The sequence below is a fragment of the Lucilia cuprina genome, chromosome 5 (assembly GCF_022045245.1).
Source record: "Lucilia cuprina isolate Lc7/37 chromosome 5, ASM2204524v1, whole genome shotgun sequence".
NCBI classification, from domain to species: Eukaryota; Metazoa; Arthropoda; class Insecta; order Diptera; family Calliphoridae; genus Lucilia; species Lucilia cuprina.
Genome location: NC_060953.1, coordinates 32,319,827 through 32,329,382, shown reverse-complemented (window position 1 = coordinate 32,329,382; position 9,556 = coordinate 32,319,827). Strand labels below are relative to the sequence as shown.

At 26.3% G+C, this 9,556-nt stretch overlaps 1 protein-coding gene across 15 annotated transcripts in view; it reads left to right on the top strand.

Annotated features, from left to right (window-relative positions):
• Positions 1–3,505: 3,505 nt before the first annotated feature.
• The window catches only part of LOC111675697 (potassium voltage-gated channel protein Shab), a 144,671-nt gene continuing 138,620 nt past the window's right edge, over positions 3,506–9,556 (top strand). For all 15 annotated transcript variants that reach the window (XR_006940999.1, XR_006941000.1, XR_006941001.1 and 12 more), the window contains exon 1: positions 3,506–3,675. The gene's annotated coding sequence lies outside the window, so the exon portion shown is untranslated. The remainder of the gene's footprint in view (positions 3,676–9,556) is intronic.

The window sequence follows — 9,556 nt, the reverse complement described above, 5'->3', positions numbered from 1 at the left end:
ATTTCTAATCGTGCTCTCACTATGGTCACCCTATAGTATCTTTGTGGTTCTACCCACCGTTACATTATTCCAAGAGGCCTCGTAGCTTTCTCTCACCCATATTTTTAATTCATCCTACGTTGCTTCGAACAGTTTTGCGTTCGTCCCGTCAACTACCTCGAAATCCCATCCCTTAAAAACTTTCGCCCTAGATATCAACGAAAGCCTTTTTCCTAATAGTCAGGTATCCACTCCAATACGGTCTTAGATTTAAATGAATCACCTGATGTCGCCCTAATTACCTTCTACATAGCGGTAAATAAGTTAAGCCTTGTGACCGCCATATATATTCGAATCCAGTTCGCATAAATTTATGAACCGTTCTACTGTTAGTACTTAATTGTAATCTTAAATATATTTCAATGGGCGTAAAGTTAAATAAATAAACATTTATTTAAAATAACCATTGCATTTTTTGAGGGTATTTGTTAAAAGTGTTATTATTTCAAAGATACAATATTTATCCATTATATATTTTTTAACCACTGAATGCATTGTATTTGTATATTAAGGACATCCCCAGGGTATTAGTAACCATTAATGCTCAATTTATTTTTGTGTAATAATTAAATACTTGATTTTTCATTAATAAAACTTTTGAAAATACCTGAAGAGTTATTGTGTTATGTTTAAAAGTTATTTACGCTGATTAAAATGGAAAAAGATTCATAAAGTAATATAATATTAATATTATACACTAGACTGACCGGCTCTTATATGGGGAGAAAAAATGTCGGAATCTTGTTCGTCCAGATATTCAGATAGTCGAAATTTGATTGTTATTCTAAAAATTGTGAGTTTTTACAAAGTTTTCAGGAAAAAAACAGGTAATTTAGATGAATTTTTGAATTTTGCAACGCGATGTATTGCTTTAAAAAATACGTATCTTAGCGGATTCGTTAAACAATGTAATTAATTTGTATTTTGAAAAAATATCTTTTTTAACGGGTTTTAGCGTGTCTATATTTTGTCATAGCTCATATATACATATTGTTCTCCCGAAAAACACTTAAACAATCATTACTTATTATGCAATTATGATATCCATATCATATTTATATAGATATATAAAATTTGAATTAAATATTGTCTATACATATATGTAAATATTTACTACTTCTTTTATAAAAAATGTTTCATGATCGGTCCTTACACAGAAAAAACTGAAAATGAGTTTTAATTATCAAAATAATTGTATCAAGCAAGTTTTGCACCTATAACCAAAATGATGATATCAATTACCAAATTTGTTAAAAAGTAAAAATATATATTTTTTTCCAAATAACGAATTAATCAGAACAATTATTGTCAATAATTGAGACAAGATTAAAAATTGATTAATTCATTAATTGTATAAATTAAATATTTAATAAATATAAAATTTATTTTTTATTAATTTATTAATCAAATAAATTAAACTGTTTGATAGAGAATTTTTCATAAATCAATTAAGAAGGTGATTAAAACAATCAAATTATTAATCGATTACACACAACGTTAAAGGAATACTAGACCTTTAACAATGCGTTCAGCATTTTAACAAATTTTCACTTTATTGACACAATTTAACATATAAAGTGTTTCATAAATTGTAAAGAAACTTGAATATTATATGCCTAAAATTTTATCTACTATTTAAGAATTATAAATATTGCTAGCACAAAAATTCAAAAAAAAATATTAAAACTAAATCTAAAATATAAAAGAAGGCCAGAAAATGTTTTGCAATCAATTAAAAAATTACTTGAGTTAATTAAAAATTTAATCAAAATTTTACATTTTAGTTTCAAACAGTTTCAAAAAACGAGATAATTAAGACAAATAAAAATTTGTTTAAAAAAAAAAATAAAGAAAATTAAAACATGTTAATTGAAAATAGACTACCGATAATTTTTTCTGTGTACCCTTCCCACTATAGTGGTGTAGGGAATAAAAAGAATTTACATACTAAAACAAGTAAGAAATTATTGTCGGGCGAGGCCAACCAACCACCTGTTACAAAAAGTAAAATGTGATTTAGTTTTCTTAATAAAACATTTAAGTTGAATTGTTCCTTGCCTCAGATATACTTAAGTCATTTAATGTTAAATAAAACTGTGACTTAAATTTTGAAGGGCGCTAGTGTCAAATGGGGCCTTGTAATTATAGAGTTCATGAGGGTCATCAAGGCTAGTATAGAACTTGTTTTTGCAGCTTTTTGTCGAGATACGAGTATATTAAACATAATTATGAACTTAAAAGCCCTATTCAGTGGGTTCAGTTGTATGGGGGCGAGGTAAAATAACAAACCGATGTTAACCATTTTTCTCCAAAATTGCTACCTGTAGTTTGATTACAAGGTTTACAAGCCCTATTCGGGGGCACAGTTGTATGAGGTCTAGGTGAAATAATGCACCAATCTTAAGCAGTTTCAATGAACTTTGTCCCTGGGACAATAGAAGACCATGAGAAACAATGAAGTATTTGTGAACAATTTGCGGAAAAGAACTGGATAAGTCGGCCAAGCCCGACTATACTTTCTTACTTGTTTTGGTATGTATTTAATTAATAAATTAATTGAAGTCAACCAAGTAGTACGAAATTTGCAAATAATGACTAAAAGGCATTCATGACTCCTTCTTACACTGCCTGATTTTTAGCTGTTGTTATATTTCTCAGGATTTTCCATATTTTAATATCGATGTTTTATTTTTATAGTTTCATTGTCAAGTTTATTTAGCACTTAATATTTTAAACTCTTATTGGTTTTTCTTTGTTTTGTTTTATTTAATGTTTTTCAACGTTTTTACCAATTTCATTGCATTGTGTTTTTATTATTATGGTGTAGAATTTTCATATTTTTTTAAAGACGTTCTTTCTCCAGACGGAATAAATTTTGTTTATGGATACAGAACAAAATAAAAAAAGTATAAAAGAAAAAGATAAAAAGTTCATTGAATACAAACACAAGGAATAAATTTGAATAAAATTATTTATTATTTTTTGTTTGTTTGAATTTTTTGTGGTAGTGTTTTTAGAAAAACCCTGAAAAAGTAATAATTATTCTTAATTTTGTATTCTTTTTATTTTATTTTTCAGAATCTCTTCAATGGAATAATACGGTGAAATTTCATAAGAAACAAATAATAACAAAGGAAACAGGAAGTCCTTATAAAAAATAAATATAATTCAAAAAACTGTATTCATACACTCATATTTATATTCTTGTTGATAACGTTAAAAAGTGATAAAAATATATTATACGTTCTTAAGCTAAATATTAAACTACTGCTGCTATTTACCCCACTTTGCTCCTTTGATTCGCTCGCTTAAGTCAACATAACTTAAAAAAAATATTAAAGTATAATAAAATCATCCTTGTAAAACCAAGTTAAAATAGTTTTAAATGATTTAAACGCTTATAAGCTGAAAAGAAAAAAAATAAAATAAAAGTCTAATTAAAATTTAAAAACATATAAATAAAATACGTATAAACAAATTTCAAATAATAAATATAATAATTAAAATTAATAATATCTATAAAAAAGTTAATGCAAAACACATTTACAACTATACTATATACATAAAATATTAATAATTCATTTATTTGTCTGCTCAAACTAAATGTTCATCGCAGAAACTTTTGCATATTTTTAGGTAAGTTGGTTATAAAGAAATTTATATAATTTACTAAATTTAACACATTTTTGGAGACATTTATTAAAGTTGATAAAATATCGTGTAGGCCGAGCAATATAGTGTACCGATCATAGATACAAGCCGAGACGGCTCTAATCACGCCACTGCCGACTTCTTTCGTATTAAAAGCTAAGCCTGCTTAAACGTAGCCGTTTATAAATATTGGAATCGCACATGTATTTCTTTTTTTTTTTTGGGTTTTAATTAGGTTGACGGTGCATTAAGCACTCATATTCCCTGGTTATCACACGTTTGTCTGGAGGAAACCCCACCAAACCAGCAGCAAGCACAAGCCTGACCGTCTATAAGAAATAAAAATGATGACGTTAGAGTTGTTTCCCAACTAAGACTTGAATTGCAACTGCACAAGTATTGATTAATTTGAACGGAGTTGTCACTAATTTCAATTCTTATGGCAAATTAAAAAGAGTTGCCACATAATATTGTGCTAATATTATATTAATATTGTGCCAATTTTCTGCAGAAAAAACTTATAAAGAGACACATAATTTTCAATATAATTAACGCTTACAGGTCAAATTTCTAAAGAAAAGTTAAATTGTGCCGATAATTTAGCCGCCGATATTTTCTATATTAAGCCGCCTCTGACCGGAAATGGTTGCATCGCATCCGCAGATCATTTCGCATAGGCTTGTATTTCTGGTTCCGAGGAATATCATTTTTAAAAATCTCATGCAGGAATGTGTGGCCTCCGGTAGGTTAGTGATTAGTGTTTTAGTCGGCTAGACCGATTTCCACTTAAGGCACTGGCACAAAACACGCTTTTTCCAAACAGAGTGAATCGGACTATTAAGCCGAAATCAAACTAACTACCACTCGATTGAAGATCTTGTTCTTAGTCCACTATTTCTGCAATATATTCCAACTGGGTAAAATTTCGTAATTTTTGGTTGGTTACGAAAGAAATTGCTTTTGTTTTTTTAGTGATTTTAAAATAAAAAAATCTTAGTATGTTTTTATGTGTGATTTTTAGCATTTGATTTATTCCATTTCTGAATTATTAGGATGTTTTTTTAATTCATTTGAAAGTCGTTTTGCGGACAAGGAATTGTAATTAGTTTCCCAGTACGGTAGGAAACTAATTTATTTTTCTCGTATTTAAAATATTAATACTCATCATTTTAGAGGCATTTCCAAAACAAAAGTTGTGCACGAAGCACTCTATTATATGTATATAAGAGTTTAAGTATTTTATATATTCTATAAGAAACAGTATTTGTACAAAAAAAAAAAAACAAGCTTACAAATTATCGTACCAATCTGTCGAATAGAACTAAAAATTTAAACGATAAGTTATACTGGACTGTACTTCACATTATTCAACATATTTACCTAGGTATATGTACATACAGTAGTTTTCCGATTTAACGACCATTCAATTCTACGAACATCGCATTTAACGAACAAGCTAATTTTTCCTATTGACTACCTTAAATAACGAACAAAACTTGGTTTTTGTACTCTGTTTAACGAACTAATATAAATGTTATTATTTAAATTAAGATAAAATGACATTTATCAAAAATAACAATTAACCTAAGTTGTAGCAAGCGGTGCTTTTATACCCAAAACTGTAACTCATTCTGGGTTTTTATTAAATTTTAGTTCGATGTAGCTATGTCCGTCCGTCCTTCAGATAATGACTTTAACGCTCAATACTCGCTTAATAATACCAGTACGCCGAGTACTAACCGATATCTCTAACAAATTTTATGGGAATCGGTCCATAATTGACCTTACCTTCCATATCAGGCCCCCTTAAGAAAATTACATCAACGCTCATTACTCGCTTAAAAATACGAGTATAGAGATGAACTTCGAGAAATAACTTTAAAGCTAATGACAGAATTAAAAATACAGCGATTAAATTCGACACAAATATGGTTTGAAGGTGGGTATATAAGAGTCGGAATTTTGTGTTTTGTGCTATTTTTATTAAAAAAGAATTAATTTTTATAAAATACATTTAAAAAATATTTTATGTACCTATTTGTAATTATTTTCCTACCAAAAGCCCACGTTTTACTTAGTACTGCATATAACGAACTTTTCAATTTTACGAACAGGCCTGACAACATATGGGTTCGTTAAATCGGAAAACTACTGTACATATATAACTTTAAATATTTTCTAAAAACACTTCTATTATTACAATTACATACTTAAATAAACTTGAATTTATGATTTATGTTTATTGTAAGAGTTTAATGTCAAAACCTATTTGGCATAGCAATTTTTGTAAAAATATTTTGCTATTTTTAAATTTCCGCGGTTGGAGGATCAAATACAATACAACAGACATATACACTCTAAAAAATTTAGATACAAATATATAGCATAAGCAAACGTAACGAAAATTAAATATACATAATTATATGTATCTGTCTTAAATAAGGACAAACATACGTATATATGTATGTATATATATATGTATGTAGATATTTACATAGTACTATTATGTATATATGTTGTATACCCGCATTTATCTTGTAAGTATTGAGTCATGATAACAACTCATAAAATTATCTTTTTATTTTTGTTGCTTTTTATGTAGTTGCTGTTTTTCTGCCTTTTTATGACGAAAAGAGCAAAAAAAAATAAATAAAACAACAAACATTATTTTAGAAAATATAATAAAAAAGAAACAAACTACAGGAAAAAACTAAGAACAATTTTCTTTATTTTTTTCGTTTTGTTTTTCAATGTGTATAACATGGATGTCTGAACATCCGCAAAAGAAAAGTTATACAGAGGCACAGACACTAACATATAAACATATCTAATATATTAAAATGGAGCCTATAATTCATCACTTTGTTACAAATACTGAGACAATTTGGTCACTCAACCGCACCGAACATAGAGAAATAAAACCATAACAAGGAGACGTATAAGAAAAAAAGTGGAGACAATCATTCGCTTCATTCAACGTAACAAACGACTACGTCTTAATGGTGTAATGGGTGAAAATTAGGGTCATAACATTTTTAAAATTCCTGCGAGAAATGAGTTAAAGTTGAGTGGAAATTTTCGATATAATCTAGTGTTTGTTTATAAACGACATTTATAAGGAAAAAAAATTAAATCGATTTGCGCGGAAGGTTTTTATACCAAAATGACTCAAGAAAAAGGTTTTAGTTTTTAGTGATATGACCTAATTTTGATTATACAGTGATAGGGACTAATTTTGATTATAATCACAAGAAAAAAATTAAAGTTTTAAATCAAAAAAAAAATTCATAATTATTTTTTGTACTAAAATAGGACCTATCACAAAACTTGTAAAATCAAGGTAGGAAAAAATTTCACGATTTTTGTTGTTAAAATAATATACTATTTACTAAAACAATAACGCAAATTATTTGTATGCATTTCTACAGAAATTCAGGAAAATATTTTATCTGAAATAGATAAATTATTTATTCTATTTTGCCAATAATAATTCCTTATTTAATCTACACAAATTTTTTTAATTAAATATATGCAATATGTTTATTTATTAATATATTTATAGAAGTTATTAACTTTTATAAAGTTAGACTAAAAAATAAATAAAAATAAAATCGCTCTCTTATTCTCTCGCTGTAAGTTTCAAAAGTATGCGAACGGAATCCAGTAACAATTGCTGCAAATTGCTACAAATTATCGAGTACATGAACAGACCTAATTCCGTTTATCCAAATTAAAAAAGAAAATTTTTTAAACTTCTTATAAAAATGGATAATCATCCATCACAATATCCATTATGCCTTTTTTGTACAAACCTACTTTTATATTAGTTTTTGACTTAGTTTTGGCATTTTTACTAAAAATATTTGTAAATTATATATTTGTATCAGCACGCAGCCATATTTTTTGATTTTTTATTTTTTATTTTTTACTAATCTATAAAAATAAAATTTGTAAAAAACAACAGTTTTATTTCACAATCTAGAAACTATTATTTTGTACTATGAAAACCTTATTCACAAACAAAATTTTTATTTTATAAATGGTTTATAAAATAGATTTTGTATGGAAATTTTGTTTTATAAACCTTTAATAAAATAAAAATTTTGTATGTGAATAATATGGTTAAAAAAAATTTAAAAGTAAAAATAATTTGCTTATATATTAAACATTGTATTTGTTAACATATAAAAAAACTTATAATTCTATGTTAATTTAAAAGTTTTAAAAGTTTTAAGTATTATAATATATTGAGATAGTTATCATTATTTATTTGATGTTAAAATATTTATTTTCAGTGAATCATTCTGAAATTTATAATTGCCATACACATATAAATATTTACTATAAAAAAATATTATCGAATTTTAATTAAAATAACAATTGTTAGGTTATGACAATAATATATTGTTACAAAAAAGACATAGAATAATTGTCCAAACCATAGCGAACCATGTTTTTTCTCTGTGTATACATATTAGAAAACTAATTTTACAAAAAGTTTATTACAACTATTGTCACCACTAACTCTATATTGGTTTTATTATAGAAAAGTTTGTAACATAAAATCTAATTTCCAAAAATAAAAAGTTTTTCTTTGTATTTTTATATACAAAAAGATGTTACACAAATGAGTGTGTAACTTAAACAAATATAAACTTTAAAAAGTTATAGACTTTTTACAAAGAAATATTATAATAAGGAGACAGTAGGAAGAAACGCTTTTACAGTTGTAATTTTATTATTCCATCTGTTTGTTTGTTTGTAGTGTCTAATACAAATATGTTTACACATCAGTACATAAGTTCTTAGATACACGTCAATTTAACAAGAAGTAGAAAAAACAGAAACATTAAAAATGCCGAAATGCCGGACAAATAATACTTTAGGGAATATTTTGCAAAAATGAAAAGAATGGAAAGAATACACAATGTTTCGTAAGTATTAACATTATTTTGCTGATTTAGTTTTTTCTTTATTTTCTAGGAGAATAAACAAACTAGAAAATTTAAGATACTCACATGTATAAAACAGGAAAACTAAAAAAAAATACAACAATACATATTATCAATAAAACAAAAGCAAAATGAACAAATGAAATCCTGTTAAAACAAAGTACTACCAACAGAAACAACTACAAAAGTAATGAACCCAAAATGCGGGTTGTGGCCATAATGTTGTTTTTGTTTGAGTATCTATTAGTTTTAATAGATTTTTGTTGTAATCTATATAATATGTATTTGTATATAACAACATACATATTTACTATTTTAAATAGTTTGTCGAATTTGTTTTTGCTTTATCAGAGAATTTTTTTATTACTCATTTTCCATCAACACATACAGAAATACTTTTACATACATTAGCAAGAATAATGGCCAGAATTTGTTACAACTTTTCGGAAAGAGTAAATAAAATAGATAATCAAAACCCGATACGGTTAATCATACAAAACCCCATAACCAATAATACCACCATTGAATTGTGGTTTTGTTTCGGTGTTGTTTTAAGGGTTTTTGTAGTTAATTTACAAAATTGTACAAAAAAGGTAAAGAGTGGGTTGTAGATTTTTAGTTTTAAATTATATATTTTTTAAATAATTAACTATTAGAGATTAATAAAATTTTCTTTTTATTCAGTAACATCCATGATTTTGTTTATAAGGTAGTTGAATATTGGTAATTATTAAGTCAAACTTTAGATAATTTTATCTGATATACTTTAGATAATAATTATATTTAAAACTAGCAGAAAACGTCTTTCGAAGATTTTTCATATGACACATATTTTTTCCCATTCTAATTAATTCTATGCGAATCTTTTACTAAATATAATTTTTTTTAGCAATTTTACATTTGGTTTAGTGAGT